Source organism: Phascolarctos cinereus, unplaced genomic scaffold, assembly GCF_003287225.1.
Source record: "Phascolarctos cinereus isolate Bilbo 61053 unplaced genomic scaffold, phaCin_HiC Scaffold_9;HRSCAF=440, whole genome shotgun sequence".
In the NCBI taxonomy this organism is placed as follows: domain Eukaryota; kingdom Metazoa; phylum Chordata; class Mammalia; order Diprotodontia; family Phascolarctidae; genus Phascolarctos; species Phascolarctos cinereus.
The window spans coordinates 212041350-212060051 of NW_027556402.1; the positions used below are offsets into that span (position 1 = coordinate 212041350).

At 35.8% G+C, this 18702-nt stretch overlaps 1 protein-coding gene across 1 annotated transcript in view; it reads right to left on the minus strand.

Annotated features, from left to right (window-relative positions):
- STK33 (serine/threonine kinase 33) overlaps positions 1-16339 on the minus strand; it is a 243699-nt gene extending 227360 nt beyond the window's left edge. The window contains exon 1 of the mRNA XM_078148265.1: positions 16240-16339. The gene's annotated coding sequence lies outside the window, so the exon portion shown is untranslated. The remainder of the gene's footprint in view (positions 1-16239) is intronic.
- Between the last annotated feature and the right edge of the window lie 2363 nt (positions 16340-18702).

Genomic DNA, 18702 nt, shown 5'->3' on the forward strand with positions numbered 1-18702 from the left:
GACTTCCTTGAGGTTCCAGTTAAAATCCTACTTTCTGCAAGAGGACTTTCCTGATCCCTTAATTCCAGTGCCTTCCCTCTAAGATTATCTCGAATTTATCCTGTATAAATTTTGTTTATTGACAGTTGCTTGCATGTTGTCTCTCCCATTAGTCTGTGAGCTCCTTGAGAGCATGGACTGTTATGTCTTTCTTTGTATCCTCAGTGCTTGGCACAGTGCCTAGCACATAGTAGGCATTTAATGCTAGATGACTGACTGGCTGACTTATTGAACATGACAGGTTAAACTGGCTCCCTAACAGCTGCTGAAATTATCTTAAAGACAGCACTGCTACCAAAATTAAGTTTTGTGAATTTGTTTTTGTAATTATTTAAACCTCATATCATTTTCAATACTTAGAAGTCAGTATTGAGGAAAAGAAAGGAGTCTCTGTGCTTTTTTAAAAAAAATGCTAAATGTCACATGATCTTTCAGTTCCTAGGGTAACACACAGAGTCATTTCATTGCTACATTATTCTCTAGGCACAATTTAAGTCCTTGATTGGATTAAATGATTTAAGAACAGAAATCTGGAGCACTGGTAACCCTAGACTAGTTTAAAGTTTAATGTGTGGTTAGATTACAAAGGTCAAGGTCATTGGCCTTTTCTCAGCCAGACTACATCTCCTGGGAGCAAAACTTTATTCAATTCCAAAAATGTAGCCTTTAGAACCGATACTGGTGTTGGTTGTCAACAAATATGTTTTCTCTATGATAAGATAGTTTTTGATTATGTTGCTCATTCAAAAAATCATTCCCCTATCTTACCTTTATAGCATACTTTTCTTATGTAAGTAACACAGTATGCTCAAATATTTATATTCTCCAGGACCAAGCCGCTTAAGTATTTACATTGTCAGGGAAGAGTGTGACCTCTAGTGGAAATTGAAGTAATTACTAAATAGTCTGTACAGTATCTTGTTGGCCAGCCCTATTGTTGTTAATTCATACATATATTCAATGATCATTTACTAAAAGCTATAAGATATTCAGCTATACTATGGGGTCAGGAGCATGCCATGCACAGAGCATTCCAATGCTCAAGGAACAGAGAGAGACTCTCTCTGTGTACAGAGAATGTAGGACAAGGAGATCTCTAATACCCATACCAGGGCACCACGAGACCCATACAGAGGAACCACAACAAGGACAGGTGTCAGCTAGCAGCTTTGTCTCCCACTTGTGATGGAATACTATTGTCCTATGAAAATGATGAGAGGAATGGTTTCAGAAAAACCTAGAAAGCCTTATACAAACTGAAGCAAAGTGAAAATAATAGAACCAGGAGAACATTATATACAGTAACACATGATCAACTTAGCTACTGTGATCAATACAATGATCAAAGATAATTCCAAAGGACTCATGATGAAAAATGCTATCTACCTCCTGAGACAGCTCTGATGAACTCTTGAGTTCAGAGTAAGACATACTTTTCATCACCTTATATTTCTTGTTTTTTATTGTTTTGTTTTTGCAATACAGCTGTTATAGAAATGTTTTCCATGACTTCATGTATATAAATATCATATTACTTGCCTTCTCAATGAGTGGGGAAGAGGTGGGTGGGAGGGAGAGAATTTGGAACTCAAAATCTTTTTAAATGAATGTTAAAATAAATTTTAAAATTAAATAAAAAATAAATCAAGCGCTTTAGGGGGAAAAGGAAAAGAAAGGAAAGGAAAGGAAAGAATTAGAAAAGAAATTAATAGCTTGGCATAAGAGGTATATAACCTTGCTGAAGCAACAATATCCCTGATCCAAATCTGGTCTAATTAGAATGAAACAAATAGAAACAAACGAATCCACGAGACAGCAAGAAATGTTTTAAAAAATCAAAAGACTGAAAAAATACAAGAAAACATAAGGCATTTCGTAGTAAAAACAACTGACCTGGAAAACATATCAAGGAGAGAGAATTTAAGAATCATTGGTCTACCTGAAAAGTCATGACCAAAAAAAATGACATATTTCAAGAAATCAAAAAAAGAAAACTGCCCAGATCTCTTAGAATCACAAAGCAAAGTGCAAATAGAAACAATCAGAAAGAAATCTCCAAATAAAAAAAACTCTTGACATCATAGCCAAAATCCTGAACATCTAGGACAAAGAAAATTTACTGCAAGCAACCAAAACTGAGAAAACAAAATCAGAATTATACATGATTTCGAAGTCACCACTATAAAGGAACAAAGAACTTGGAAAACAATATTCAAGAAGGCAAAGGATATAGGCTTACAGCCAAGAATTAATTACCCAACAAAACTGAGTATAATACTACAGGGAGAAAAGGGGATCTTTAATGAAATAGAAGACAAGCATTCCTGCTTAAAAAAAAAACACCAGAAATGTATAGAAACTTTGAAGTACAAACAGAGGAATAAAGAGAAACATAAAAAGTAAACATGATTAAACAATGATAAAGGACTAAATAAGGATAAATTATTTATGTTCTAATGTGGGGAGATGACACATGTATTCCCCCCAAACCTTTACATCATCAGTAATCATAGTAAGAATCTAATTTGACAATGCCTGGGAGCCGTTCTATAAGTCTTGATGACCTTAAGAATGGAAAAGAAAGGAAGAGGAATACATTTGGGGGAGATTCGGGGGATGGGGCAGGGATACAGGGGGCAAGGGAATTGGAAGGTTGTGGAAATTAGCTTCAAGGTACATAAGTAGTTATCTATACAACCAAGAGGAAAGGGTAGAGCATGCAGCTGACACTTCAACCTCACTTTCATCTAAATTGTTCAAAGTTAAGAATACACATACACACACATACACACACACAAAGAGGTAGATACAAATGTGCATTTCCCTTAACACGGAAACAGGAAGGAAAGTAGAGAAGGAGGAAGAGGAACTAGAGAGAAGGTAGATTAAGGGAGGGATTAGTCTTAAGCAAAATGAACTCTAGGAATACAAAAAATATTTATAGCTTCTTTTGAGGTGGCAAAGAATGGGAATATCAAGGGGGTACATAAATTGGGGATGTGATGGAATTATGAAGGAGCTTCAGAGAAACCTAGGAAGACTTGTATGAAATGATACTGAGTAAAGTGAAGAAAACCAGGAGAACAATTTGTACAATGACAAAAATGTGGTAAAAGCAAACAACTTTGAAAGAATTAGGAACTCTTATTAATGTAATGATCAAGCATGATTCCAGAGGACAAATGATGAAATATGCTACCCACCTTCTGACAGAGAGCTGAAGTACTCAGAGAGCATAATGAGACAGATATTTTTGGACATGGTCTATGTGGAAATTTGTTTTAACTATACATGTTTGTAATGAGTTTTCATTTGTTGTTATGGTTTGGTTTTTGTTCCCAGTTGGGGGATCAGTTAGGGTAGAGAAAGTACTGAAGATTATTAGATTTATGAGAAAGTCATAAAGATTATTAATGAGAGATCTATTCAATCAAGATTGTGCCTGGACCTATTGGGCCAGAGTTCAGGGCCTGATAAATGGGTTATTCTAAAACACACAATGTTGCATGTCACATGCTATGCATTTTATAGAACATTAATCATTAACAAAGTGTGCAATAAGATTTAAGGGGAAAGGTAGTTATTAGCTCTAGGAGAATCAGAGGAGGCTTCAGGAAGGAGGCATCATTTGAGTTATTGAATATAGGTTTATGATTTAGATCATGACAACAAAAATAACTAAGAAAAACATTTAAAATACACATTAAATGGAATTTTTTAATTAATGTAAGAAATAAACATTTCTGTAAGCACTGTGGTAGTACAATCAATAAACAAACACTGAAGTGCCTACCAAATGCCAGGCACTATGCTAAGCAAAAATAGTCCCTGGTCTTACGGAACTTACTTTCTTATGGTAGAGAAAACATGTAAATAAGTAGTTAATCCAAGATACATACAGAGGTGATAGAAGACACCCTGAGAGAAAGAGGTTTTATTACCTGGTAAACTGGGAGAAGCTCCTGCAGAAGATGGCATCTTAGCTCAGTCTTTAAGGAAGCTAAGGGTCCTAAGAGGCAGAGGTGAGGAGAGAAAGCACTCCAAGCACGGGGGTCAGCTAGTGCACAGGTACAGAGATGGGGAAAATGAGAGTATCACGTACAAGTAATAGTAAGTAGATCAGTATGGACAAATTATAGAATGCATGGAGGCAAGTGAAGTCTAAGAAGCCTGGAAAAGTAGGAAGTGTTCACGCTGTGAAGAGCTTTAAATGCCAAACCAAGGACTTTTTATACTAAATTCTGGGAAGTTATAAGAGGGAGCTGTTGGATTTACTCAAGTGGGAGGTGATATGGTCAGATCTCCATAGCAGGAAAATCACTTTGTGTGGAGAATGAATTGGAATGAGAGGCAGAAAAAAAACAATTAGGAGGCTATTGAGATAATCTCGGAAAAAGGTGATGAGAACCCAGTAGGGGTTGTGCAAGTGGAGAGGAGAAAGCATGTGACAGAAAACCTAGAGACCTCAGCCACTTAGTAGCTGGGGGAACAATATCATGACCAATCACTTAACCTTCTTGAGTCTCTGTTTCCTCATCTACAAAACTTTGTTAATAATAATTGCATTGACCTCCACCATCAAACTTTGGTGAGGAAAGTGCTTTATAAACCTTAAAAGCATTTTAGAAATATGAGTTTTGTTACGCTTCTTGGTAATTCCCACAAGGTACATAGAAGGCAGTCACTTGTTCATTGAAATGTATATTCCCTGAGAAGTCAATGAGGTCATTCCTCCTCTCCTTTTGAAAAAGATTCTCAATTTCTTCTTAGGATTTCTGAAATCCTTCCCAACTCTAACAACCTATGAATCTAATGTAATAGAAGTGTTCCTCTACCTGCTATCATTCTACATTACAATTAAACAATTACGGCTGCATGATAGAAAAAGCAATCATGTGTCACAATAAAAAGAGCACTGGACCCACTAGTCTTGAAATCAAAGACTCTGAACCCCACTTATAGTCTTGTGTCATTGGACAAGTCACTTAATAAGCCTCTTGATCCCTTTATCCCTCAGTTTCTTCAACTGTAAAATATTCTTGGAACTATCTACCTCACAAGATAATGATGATAAAATGGAATAATGTAAATGAAAATGCTTTCTCAATGCATATGCATTTCAGTTATTGTTATGATAATAATGATAACAACAATAAAATAAGGTCAAGAAGAACCAACCAGATTTAATGAAAATGGTTCACAGTAGTAATCTTTCATTGGCTCATTGAGATACCAACTTCAGAAAACAGATTTAAATCCAAATGCATTGTCTTCTGAACATGACAAACTGAAATTAAAAGCTGCAACTGAGTTTTTCAATATAAATGTGGAACCATTAAAATGAAATTAAAGTTCTAAAAGCTTTATAATGTTTTGTGTATTTACTGCAAATCAATATATCAAATGACATAACTTCAACTATAAATTGGAGATAATGCATTAAGTACATGAAATCACAACTCAGAAATATTACTAAAATGGCTATTGCAATATGGTTTGATAAATTCAAGAAAACATTGTATTCTAATGCTGCTCCTTCCACCATTAAAAGTCACTGAGAAATTGCTTCTCACGCTAACTACAAAAAAATTAGAGCTATTTAAAATTTTGTTTAAAAAAAAACTTTGAGTTTATCTGAAATTAAAAATTCACTAAAGCCATGCAGTTACTACCTTTGGTAAGTCACTAAATCCAATACTTTAAAAGCAATGTTGCCGAATATTTCTCTACATTCCTGTCTAAGAAATGTCCTGCAGCAGCAGGAAGGATCAATTGTGACACTATCGAGGAGAAATCTGAATCCTAACATCATTCTTCGCAGACAGACCTTAATCAATGAAATCTTTTATTACCTTCTCAATTTTCTTGTTGTAAATCAATACATTGTTCAAGTCAGATACTGTGTAACAGCACAGTTCTGCAATAGACAACAAAGTTGTCATGTGTGTAACATACAAAATTATTTTAAAAGAAACTCATGTAAAAAAGACTTGCCTCAGTATTGTTTTCAAGCCTTTATGTTTTAGCTCAGCTTTAAAACTTCAAATAGATGAATCACTTCTAAAGCTCCTAGCAGAGTCAATATGAAATGGCGAATAGAGTGCTGGGAAGACTTCAGTTCAAATTCTGCCTCAAATACTTCCTAGCTGTGTGACCATGGGCAAGTTACTTAATTAACTTCTCTGGGTAATAGTTCCTCATCTGTAAAATAAGGAGGTTGGAGTAGACGACTTCTCTGGTCCTTTCAGGCTCCAAGTTTGTGATTCCAAACTTTGTAAATTATTCATAAGCCCTACAATTAAAAATTAACTTGCTCTTCTATCAGGCAAAACCAACACTTTCATATATCCAAAGAACAGAATCTGAACCTTGTAGACACTTTAGCCTCTTATTTCCCAGAGAAGGAAACCGAGGCTTTGATTTAGGAAGTAAAGAGTCAAGGTCCCACAGATACTGAGTAGCAGAATCATAGCAAAAACTCAGTTCCCCTAACTGCAAACACAGGTTTCTTCCCTTTGCACCAAATATTATTAAAAGTAGTCTAAAACAAACAAAACAAGAACATCATACAAAAAATAAAAACAAGAAATGCGAGAAATCAATTTTCTGCCTTTAATAAGCAAGCTACAGAGCTTCTCTGTTATACCTTTGAGCTATGAAGGATATAAGAAGCATAATACGTAGTAAGAGAAGAATTATACTCAAGTAATTAGGTTCTCAACTACGGACATATTATGAAAATACTTCAAGGATCCATGACTTCATTAATGTAGACATGCCCTCCACTGATACGGATTGCAACTTCTCCATTGCCCTACTAGACAATCCTCATGAGTTACTATGGCCCCCCCCCAACACACACACACACACACACACACACACACAACACACATACACTCCAACCCTCAGTTACCACTAATCTTTCCAATTTACTGGGGCCTGCAAGACTTTGGATTCTACTGTTAGGGTATACAGCTTTTCCAGAAACCAAGAACAACTGTATGCTATTTTGAGGCATCAGAAGAGGATAAAAATTGACTGATTCCATCAATTATTGAGTTGTTTAGTCTACATATAAACTACAAACATAATTACAAACCAAAACATTCCGTAGCTCATCATAAATAGTTTACATGACACAATAACAGGGACTATAATTATGATTTGTTTGTCCTACTAAACTGATGAGGGGAGAGGGATATGACAATACTACCTCCAGATGTATTTTCTTTTAAGTATTCATTGAAAAATAACTAAACTTTTCACAGCTATCAATAATGGAAAAATTAATCTATGCTGCAGCAATGCTTTATTTATCTGGAGGATTCCTAATCAGGCAATCTCCCCTATCAAGAATATATAGCCTAAGCCAGGGAAGAAGCACACAAGGCCTCTGAGAAGCTGGTTCAGAAAAGGCCACAACCTAAGGGAATTCTTTTTAATATCAAATGAGATTATACTTGTAAAGCACTTAGCACAATACCTAGCACATAGTTACAGGTACTACATAAATGTTATTACTATTATTATGTACTTTAAGGTTTGCAGTCTTTCCTCACACTAATCCAGCATGAACAGTAAGTATACTGTTATCCCCTTCTATGTAGGAGTGGCTGTGTCTTTGTCACAGTCATAGTTGGTAAGAGATAGAATTGGGACTGGAACACAGGTCTTCTGCCTTCAGCCCCAGTCTGCTTCCTTCCTCCTAAAACCAAAGCATACATTTTCTTTGATTGCTTCTAATGTAAGTATACTGTTATCCCCTTCTATGTAGGAGTGGTTGTGTCTTTGTCACAGTCATAGTTGGTAAGAGATAGAATTGGGACTGGAACACAGGTCTTCTGCCTTCAGCCCCAGTCTGCTTCCTTCCTCCTAAAACCAAAGCATACATTTTCTTTGATTGCTTCTAATGTATTCCCAAGTTTAATAGAAGCTTAATGAGTGTGACACACAAAATGAGCCATAATGGAGTGGGCATATGAAGGATTCTGTGTACCCTTGAAAAGTTCCCCTGATGGTATAAAATTAAAGAACCAAGGACTTAATCAGCAGACTCTCAATAAGGACTCTTCTTCTTTGACTCACTGAATTATTTGGCACTCCCTCAGCAGTAGCAACTACAAGTAGCTTTTCTTCTATCAAGAACCTAAAAAAGACATACCTCCCCTACTGTATCTAATTTCCACATAAGCAGAAGAGGTGGCCATATAAGTAGTATGATTCTCCAGAAACCCAAAGGTTCACCTGTCCCCGGAATCTTTGAGACTCATTTGCTATCACTTAATTTTGATTTACCAACGTACAATACAGCAGGAACACAAATCTACCAAAAAGCTGACTCAGTGATCCACACTCATTATTTCCATTTCTGTCCAAGCAACAAAACCATTGTCTCTTCTTACCAACTTTCCATCCTCCCATCCATCCATTTGTGACCATGTAGAATCCAATCAGATGCTCCATCTTATTCTGTCCTTCTTGCAGTGTGACCCAATCAGCTTCTGACATACTGCCAACTTTATTTATAAGGCAAATACATGGGGGGGGGAAGGGGAGGGAGGATAATGCTATACATTTTTTTATTGAGCGTTGGGTACCTGCAAACTTTTGCTCTTTGCTGCAAGCCCACTTTACAAAGCCATAGGCTGTGATTGGCAGACCCATGACAAAGCATTTCAGCTCTGATTTTCATGGGCATCATGACATCATCAGTTAGCACTGTCTGAATGTAACTAAAATTAAACCAGGCTGCTTTATATCTTTAGAGCCACTCTCCATGAATGATGTTTATTTGTTGCTGCTGGTGACCAAGATAAAGATGTTCCAGTAGCTTCCTGATCTCCAATGCCTGCCAGAGCAACAGAAATTCTGCTAGAATTCATTCCTTTCAGTTAAAATTGTTGTTGAACTGCAGAGGTCGTCTGGAAAGGGTGACACATTAAACCAATATTGGCCCTTGCTACCTTAACTAGTCACCTACTCATTCAGAAAAGCCCAAATAGAACACTATCACAATCAGGGAGTTAGAAAAGATGTTGAAGGCCATCTAGTCCAACCCACACCTAAATAATAATCTCTTCCACAATATCTCCAAAAAGCAGTCTCGTATCTTCTTCTTAAAGACTATCAATGAACCATTTGCCTCCCTGATAATAACTTTTGTGCCAGTTCTCATATGGAAGCTTCAGAAGGTATAGAAAAGCAATGTAAAAATAAGAACAGCAGCAATCTACAAAACCAACAAATTTAAAGTTCAAATGAAACACCAAAACAGGAATTCAGAAAATCAAAGAAGAAATTAACAAAATTTAAAGCAAAAAAAAAAGTCATTTAGTTAATAAAAGTAGGAGCTATTTTTTTTTTAGGCAGTTGGGGTTAAGTGACTTGCCCAGGGTCACACAACTAGTAAGTATCAAGTGTCTGAGGTCACATTTGAACTCAGGTCCTCCTGACTCCAGGTCCAGTGCTCTATCCACTGCACCATCCAGCTTCACAGGTGCTATTTTAAAAAACAATAAAACAGATAGATTCCCTAAAACGATTAGCAAATTTCATTTTTAAAAAGAAAAAGAAAATCACATTTCCAGTATTAAAAAAGTGATTTAAAAACAAATGAATAAAGGAAATTATTAGAAACTATTCTGTCCAATTATATGCCAATAAAACTGAGAATCTAAATTAAATGGATGGATAGTTATAAAAATGTGAAATGCCTTGATTAATAGAATTACGTGACTGTAACACAGAAAAAGAAATTAAATAAACCATAAATGAATTCCTGAAGAAAAAAAAAACACCTCTGGGACCAGATGGATTTACAAGAGGAATTCTATCAAACATTTTAAGAATAATTAATGCAACCATTACATAATCTGGTTAAAAAAAAGTTTTAAAAAAAGGATCCTTAGAAAGATCCTATACCATGACCAGGTTAGATTTATACCAGAAATGTAGAGTTAGTTAAACTTAAGGAATACTATATAATAAACCATATAAATCATAAAAACCATACAATTATAATAAAATACACTGGAGGCTTTTGAAAAAAACCCAACACTCATTTCTACTAAAAACTCTAGATATCATAGAAATAAATGGAATTTTCCTTAACATAGTAAATAATATTTATATAAATCCAAAAGTAAACGTACACAGGCAAGGAGAAAGTAAGAGGTGTTTCCAATAAAATTGGTGTAAAGCAAGAATGCCAATTATCACTACTACTATTTAACATAATGCTAGAAATGGTAATTATAGCAGTCAGATAAGAAAAAGAAATTGAGGGAATAGGCAAAAAGAGAAGACAAGAAAACAAAATTATTGCTTTTTGCAGATGATATATGATGGTGTATTTAGAGAACTGTTGAAAGTCAACTAAAAATTGAAGTAACAACTTCATCAAAGTTGCAGGATTTAAGATAAATCCACATAAATCATTAGCATTCCCACATGTAACCAACAAAATCCAGCAAGAAGAACTAGAAAGACTAATGCCATTCAAAATAATTACACAAAGCTACAAAATATTTGGAAGCATGTCTTCCAAGTGTCACCCAGAAACTAAATGAATCTAAACTATAAAATAATTATTTGTAGAAATAAAAAGACTCTTAAATCATTAGAGAAAAATTCATTGCTCATGGATAGGTTGAACCAATATAATAAAAATCATAATACTATATAAATTATTTACTTTTTCAGCACTGTAACAAGCTCCTGAAAGAGTATTATACAGTCAAAAAAAAAAACAATACTTAGACAGAGGAACGATATATCAAGAATCTCAACAGCAATAATGAAAAAAGGTAGGAAGAAAAGGGGTCTATCAGTACCAGGTCTCAAACTGTACTACAAAGCAGCAATCATTAAAAGAATTTGGTTAAAAAAAAAAAAGTCAATCAGTGGAATAGATTAGGTACACAAATATAAGGAAACAAATAAACATAGCCACATAGCGTTTGATAAATTCAAAGACCCCTGTTACTAGTGGATTCACTATTTAACAAAAACTGCTGGGAAAACTGGACAGCAAGCTGTCAGAAACTAGGTTTAAACTAACACCTCATCAAAATATTCTCTAAATAGATATATGACTTAATATAAAAGGTCACACCAAAAGCAAATTAGAAGAACAAATAAGAAAGTACCTATTATCTATGGAGAATGGAAGAATTCATGCCTAAAGTGACAGAGAGGATCATATAAGAAAAAAATGGACAATTTTCATTATATAAAATTTAAAAGGTTTGTACATACAAATCTAATGAAGTAAAAATTAGAAGAGAAACATAACTAGGGGAAAACTTTGCAGCAAATATCTCTGATAAAGGTCTCATTTATATGAAATATAAAGAGCTGATTTAAATATATAAGAATAAGAGCCATTCCCTAATGGATAAGTGGTCAAATGATATAAACAGGTAGTTTTCAAAATAAGAAATTCAAACTATCAAAATACATACAAAAATGAAAATTACTAGTAATTATAGAAATTCCACTTAAAAGCAATTCTGAGTTGCTGCTTTGTACCCATATACCATATGTATATATGTGTGTGTATAGACAAAGTTGACAAAAATGGAAAATGACAAAGCGGGGGGGGCTATGGTAGAACAGGTACATTAATGCACTTTTAATGGTGCTGTTAACTGATTGAGCCATTCTGGAAAAGAATCTGGAATTGTGCTCCAAAAGTCATTGAACTGTGCCTACACCTTGACCCAGCTATATCAATACTAGGTCTATATACTAAAGAGTTCAAAGAAAATGAAAAGGATCCATATGTGCAAAAACATTTACAAAAGTTCTTGTGCTGGAACAGAATTGGCAACTAAGGAGTATCCATCATTTGGTGAAGAGCTGAATAAACTATTGTACATCAATGTGATATAATATTACTACATTATAAGAATGTATGAAGAGGGCAGTTGTTTGTTTTTGGCAAGGCAATGGGGTTAAGTGACTTGCTACTAAGTCACATAGCTACTAAGTGTCAAATATCTGAGGCCATATTTGAACTCAGGTCCTCCTGACTCCAAGGCCAATAATCCATATCCACTGTGCCACCCAGCTGCCCCAAAAAAGGCAGTTTCAAAGAAACTTGAGAAGAGAAAGACCTGTATGAAGTGAGCAGAGCCAGAAGAACAATTCCTAGGAAGACATAAATATCATAAAGACACACAACTTCTCAAGACTTTCAGACTCTAATCAGCACAATAGCAAATCATGATAACAGAGGACACATGATGAAACAAGCTTCCCATCTCCTCCTGACGGCTGATGGGACTCAGAGTGCAGAGGGAGATACATATTTTTGGACATCACCGATGCCAGGATTCATTTTCTTAACCACCCACATTTGTTAGAAAGGTTTTGTTCTTTTTCTTGTTTTTTTTTCCAGTGGTGAGATCGGAAAATAGAGGAAGAAAAATAGACTTTTGTTCACTAAAGAAAATTTATTTTTAAAAATTTTAAATGAAGTTTTGGAAGGGTTGTGGTTTTAAATCAGTAGAGTGAATGCCCATACTGATGTAATCATGAAGGCGTGTACAAAAATATAAAGGACACGGGATCTGGAATTGCATTTCAGTTCTGACACCAACTGTGAGGGCTTGGGAAAATAATTTCCTCTCTAACAGTTGCAGGTGTAAAATGAGGGAACTGGACACGATGGGAGCCAGGTGTGATGAGTAACAAATAGAGCATTCTGCTTCTGATGCTCATTATGTGTGTGACTTAACGTTCTAGGACTTCAGCATCCTCACTGGAAGATTAGGTTCGATTAGATTGCCTCTAAGATCCCTTTTCAACTTCATATCCATGGTTCTTTTGTTCTTTGAGGTCCCTTCCATTTCTGTCATTTTGTGATTTTATGAATAAGATGGGGGCAGGCAATGGCTGACCAAGGAATGAGGTTAAGAAATCCCATCTGGTTTGTGGGTGCTTCTCTGGAAATACATCAACCCTCCACAGTTAGGAGCCAGAACATAAACAACTGAATCCTTGGTACAGGAGGAAAAAACAGATGAAAGAAAGGAAGAAGATACTGAAAATGAGTGAGAAAGGCATGAAAGATCAATTATTTAAAAAATGTTGTCCAAGATCAACCCTTTCTCCCATCAGTGCTTGTGGAATTATTTTTTGTAGTATCATCTTTTTCATCTTTAATGAACTTGTCAAAGCTCTGGGGTGGTTGTCCAAGAGCAACACTCAAAATAATACTCTCTATTCCTCTAAGATTTCATTTGTTTTTCCTTTTGCATACCTCCCAAACCAAGTCATGTTTGTAAAGTTTTTGAATATAATAATAGAGAATCTACAAATCTCATCTTTTTTCATTACTGAAAAAATAGTATTCAGTATTTTGCTATTTATAAAGTCATCCAATCCAATCCAAACTGAAAAGCATTTATTAAGTACTCTGTGCAAGGAAGAACTTGCACAGGGAATACAAAGGCATAATAAGAAACATTTACATCTGTTTTAAATTTGCAGATTTTTAATGTGCCTGGGCTCAATTGTCTGATTTTGGTCAGTAAGCACCACCAGAAATCAAACAGGTGAGCCCAGGCAGAGCCATAATTACAAAGGTGTGGGCACTAAATTCACCAGTATATCCTAATCCATCCATCTGGTTATATGTGATTCCTGTCTAATTTTCCACAAATCCCTCATGGAAGCCATCACAAAGACCTTACTATGGTCCTTTGGCTATCTTAGGGACAGTATTCCAGCTGTGCTTTCTCTAGCTTCAGTCGAAACTGACTGACATCCTTTTCCAATCATGCATTTTTTGTATATGCCTTGGTGGTTTCTTTTATGCCATAACTGGCATCCAAGTAACATATTGCCATAACCTGCTTAGACCTACCATAGATCTACCATGTATCATGAAGACCACTAGGTCTTCCAACACAGCCTGGATGACCAGGCATATGTTACTGAAGATTTCTTTCAGGTATGGGTTGGCATAGACAGTCCCTGAGGATCTATCCAACTCGAAAATTCTGTGATCTTGGGATTCTTGCATTTCCACTGACATTTGGCTTGTGCAAAAACTTGATTCTTCAGAGATTACAAAATAGATATGAATCCCAACCGTATGGTATCACTGGTAGAATACTGATCTTAATGAAAGGGACTTCTGAATCAGCAAGCAGTTTAAAATATTTAAAAGCACTGTGCAGCTTCTTGAATTCAATTCACTCTCATCTCCTCCAACTCAATTCTGGTTTTCTAACCAAGACCAATCATAGAATTTATTCATTTTCTCATGATAAAGCAAATGACACATGAAACAGTATGTCAATTTACAAATAATGAGTCAATTAAAATGCATTCAAAAGAATTGTAGGGCCTGAAAGAGTTAACTCACCACCACACTCTGAAAATAATTTACACACTGGGAGACATTAGTTGGCTAAGTTGTAGTAATATAATTTTAAATGCCTTAGAACTATATACCTAGACTCTCATTTAGCCTCAGGACAGCATGAAAAATGAAAATTCCTTATCAAATTTGGAAAACCATACCAGTTCAGAATATACATATTTTTAGAGCTTTCTCAATATTATGGACTTTGAGCATTTAAAAGTGAGACAATTACATAGATGGAAGAGTTCAACATTTTCACATATAAAATATATAAATTATGCCAAAGGAAATTTCGTTACTGAACAAGAGATATCTTCACTTTACCATCAAAGAGGGCTGAAGAGAAGGAGGGGAATTTTAAGACTTCTCTGCCCTTTTGCATGTAGCTAAGGTATTATTATTCTTGGAAACCATGGATATGAGAAAGGAAAATAACAAGGTGAATGTCAAGTACTTATTTACAGGAAGCATCAGAACGTTGCTAGGAAACAGCTTTCAACAAATTTCATGCCCCAGTCCATTTGGTTTACCTAAGGCCTCAAGTTCTTTTCTGAAAAGGAAAAACAAATACAAAGATTTGGGCCTCTTGTTGACAACACTACAGATGATACAATCTTCACACAAGGGAGGTCTGTAACCTGCCTCTGTGTCTAACCTGTAAACTGATTTGAAAGCTCATAAATGTTCCATGGCCAGAATTTTTGAAGGCAGAAAAATACGTACGTGTTGTAGAAAGAAGCCAGTGTAGAATTGCATATTAAGAAATATGAGCCACCCGTATTTGAAGACTGTAAGTAAAAATGAACATAACCTTTCCACATTCAAGAAGGGAAATCTGGTATAGCAGAAAGAACACTGAACTTGAAATCAGAAAAATGAGCTGAAGTCCAAAAATCTGCCACCAGCAACTTAAGCAAGCCACCTCTCTATATCTGTTAAATCTTTTTAAATGAGAATAAAATGCTTACGTTTTACACTTAATACTTTTACTTCACATTTTATATTTAGTATTTCACATGCTTGTGATAAGAAAAAGAGTTTCTAATTTTTAGTGTGACCCATGATTAATAAGTAGCTTAGCATGATATAGTGAGAGAAAGCTTGCCTCAGAAATGGAAAGACCTAGGGGTCAAGTCTCGTCTCTGACCCATACTGGTTCTATGTCCCTAGACACACTTCTCAGTGTTCTAGGCAACTCTCTGAGACAGAGGGGTGCTAAACTTCATTGGTAGAGGGAGTTTCCTTAGCAGGCAACTCTCTGTGCCAGTTAAATCACAGACCCCATCTCTATTCCTTATAATAGCTGAACTACCTACCCCCCTGGACTGTGAGGATCAAGCGAATCTTTTTTAAAGAGCAAATTAAGTATTTTATTTAAAATTTTAAGTGCATGTTCTTTCAAAATGAAAATTTTTCAAAATTTTAAAAAGCTAAATCTCTGAAAATGAAAGCAAATGAAAGACGTTAACATAACTTACAAGTAGAAAGAGAACTTACAAGTTTTGTTTTGTTTTTTAATTTAAAGTCACTAACTCAATATTCTGCAAGTTTGTACAAGTGGAGTTACTGCCAAAGGCAGAAATTAAAAAGGCACAGGGCTGGAGTTCCATTTCAAGAATTCTCAGTCACATCCCTTTTACAATTTTAAAATAAACCATTTTCAAGTGCACCCTAAACTCACTAAAATAAGAGGCGCTCAGCTGTCGAACTCTAAATGAACGATCAAACATTTCTTTCAAAATCACCACAGTAACTAACAATCTTGTTGCCTGATTAAAAATAGATGAGAAAGCACAGAAGAGCGCAGCATAAAATGAGCTCCTTACTCAATGAGATTCCCAGACCAAGGACGGTCCCATGAGGGGAGCAGCCTCTGTTCCAAGTCGACCAACCCTTCCACTGAGCAGTAAGCAGTGAGTAATGTTCCCGAACAAGTCGGTTTAACCTCTGAACTTCAATCTTCTGGGCTATAAAATGGGGGTTGGTGATACCTGACACCTCCCTCACAGGGATGCAGAAGCTTATTGTAAAATGCTGTATCTAAGCTACCACAACCAAATAAATTCCAGAAGGTCTCACTCAAGCAAAACTTTCCAACTTACTGAAGCAAAACCTGAACTCCTATTGCCTTCAATTTTATTTTATGATACCTAGATGAACTCAGCTAAAAGTTGATTATTATTACTGGAGCATTTTAAAACCAATGCCTGAATCAAAGTTATAGTAACTCACTAACAATAGTGTTTCCATAAATTCATTAGCTAAGATCAAGTTAAAAGCAAATTCAGGAGTTATTTTTAAGTGGTCATAACAATAAGAATATATCCCACATGTCTTCCCTAAAACAATAACAACTCCTAGTTCTATAAGATTTTGAGGTTCTAATCAATCCAATCCACAAGCACGTATCAAGTGTCTACTATGTGTCTCCCCACAAATTCTATGAGGTAGCAGTGAAAATACAGTATCGCCATACTACTACTCACGAAGATACTAAAGCTGTTGAGCATCTATTGTGGGGCTCCAATTTATGGCTTGCTAACTCCAAGTCTTTCCATTATACTGAATTGCCTTATACTACAGGTGTCTACAAAACCAGAATTCCACCTAAAACTGAGCTCTCCACAAAACAATGACAATGAAAGTTACAAAAAAGCAGCTGTGATGATGAAAATGAACAATCTTCTTGTAATAACTCACATTTTATTGCATTTAACAAAACACTTTCCTTACAGCAAATCAATAAGCATGCATTAACTATGTGTCTAACTCTGGGGCCACAAAGACAAAACTAAAACAATCTCTACTCTCAAGCAGTTTACATCCTACTGGGGAAAACAGCATGGATCCACATAAGTAAATATAAAACACAAAGTAATTTTGAAAGGGCTAGGAGAACACTAGTCTATGGAGAAGGGAGGCAAGGACTCACATAAGAAGTGGCACTTAAGCTGAGCTTGGGAAGATGCTAGGGATTCTAAGAGAGCGGTGGGAAGGGCACATTAAGGCATACAGCAAGCATAAATGCATGAAGACTAGGAAGGAAATGTGTCCCAGAACAGCCAGTAGGAATAGAGAGTATGTGGTGACTCGAAGGACCATAAATTCAGAACTGGGAGGTACCTTAAACAGCATCTAGTCCAGCTTCTCCATTTAACAGAGAGGGAACTAGATCTCAAAGGGGTGACAAGATTGCCCAGGGTCACACGCACTATTAAGTTCATAAAGAAGGTTCTAAAGGGGAAGGGGGCATAACAAGCCTGGACAGGTCCTATAGGAGCTAGATAGCAAATGGTTTTAAAATACAAAGACATTTATATTTTGTCCTGAAAGCAATAAGGAGTCATTGGAGCTGTTTGATCAAGGGGAGCAACACATATGGCCAGACCTGGTCTTTTGGAATCCCACTCTAACATCTGTATTGGAGGGTGCATTGGGAAGGGGAGAAGATGGATAAAGGGAGGTCAAACAGGAGGTCACCACAATGTTTCAGACAAGAGGTGGTCTATCCTGAACTGAAGGGATGGCCAAGTACAGAGAATGGAACAGGTACAAGAGATGTTGTAGGATTAGTCTTGATAAGACTTGACAACAGATTGGGTGGGGGGGGAGGGGAAGAGGGGCAAGTCAAGGATAACAAAGAAGCTGTAAAACTAGATGACTAGAAAAATGGCAGTACCCTCAAGAGAAATAGAGAAGTGTAGAAGAAGGAAGGAGAGAAAATTAGTTCTTTTCTGAACATAGTGAGTTTAAGATGCCCTTGGACTATCTCATTGGAAATATCTAACAGGCAATTGGTTACACAAGCATGGAGCTTGGGAGAGAGACCAAGGCTGGATACATAGATCTGCAAGGGATCAGCATTCATATGATAATTTAACATATGAGAGCTGATGAGATCACCAAGAGAGGATGAATTGACTTGAAAGAAATGGTTTTTTTTTCTCTTTTTTAATCAATTTATTTTGAATTATCAACAATCACTTCCATAAGCTTTCGAGTTCTAAATTTTTCTAAAGAAATGTTTTTAAAAACCCCTTTCATAGCTATGATCCAAAAGCCTCTCTATAGTTCTTAGTAATCATTGTTTCCCATTTTATATATTCATAAGCCATCTTGACCAGGACAAAATTCAATGGAGTCAGATCTTATTTTAATTATAAAAGAAGGTGAAAATAACCCGGAGTCAAAATTACACTTGAAAATTCCTTAAGTCTCTCATGAAAGACAATTTATACCTTTAAATAGTTGTGCATAAAAGGAGTCTCTTTAAAATAAGGTAATCAATC